The sequence below is a fragment of the Wasmannia auropunctata genome, unplaced genomic scaffold, assembly GCF_000956235.1.
Source record: "Wasmannia auropunctata unplaced genomic scaffold, wasmannia.A_1.0 LD336078.1, whole genome shotgun sequence".
NCBI lineage: Eukaryota > Metazoa > Arthropoda > Insecta > Hymenoptera > Formicidae > Wasmannia > Wasmannia auropunctata.
Genome location: NW_012026812.1, coordinates 955,253 through 955,900, shown reverse-complemented (window position 1 = coordinate 955,900; position 648 = coordinate 955,253).

Sequence of the window (648 nt, the reverse complement as noted above, 5' to 3'; positions counted from 1 at the left end):
GGGGGGTCCGCGGGGAAGCCGCGGGGAGGGGGAAACCGCTCAGAACGTTCACGGTCTGATGCGGGGTCCGCGGGGAGGGGGAAGCCGCGGAAAGCCGCTCGATCAGCTGGCCTGACCGCGGGGACGTGGGTGCGGGATGCGCGGGGAGAGGGAAACCGCGTTGTGGGTGCGGGATGCGCGGGGACGGGGGAACCGCGTTGTGGGTGCGGGATGCGTGGGGACGGGGGAACCGCGTCGTAGATGTGGGATGCGCGGGGAAGAGGGATATCGCGTTGAGGATGCGGGTATCGCGGGGAAAGGGGAACCGCGCTCGCGTTCGCCGCCGCGTTCGCCGCCGCCGCCGCCGCGTTCGCGCTCGCCGCATTTGCCACCGCCGCCGTTGCGCACGGGCCCCACCCCACCCGTTATCGCTCGCGAAGAGGAATAAGGAAGAGTAAAGAAAATATTATAATTAAAATTAAAAAATGTTTTTATTTAAAAATTAATGTTATGTGATATAAAAAGTAATCGTGAGGCAAATACATCAATCCGTTGCCATCTGCAACAGACAAAAAGAGAAGCAATTTAAAAAATTGCAAGGAGAAACAGAAAGGAAGATAGCTATGTAAAAAAACTTACCCTAGTTGTCGCAGGCAACTGCTCTCTCTC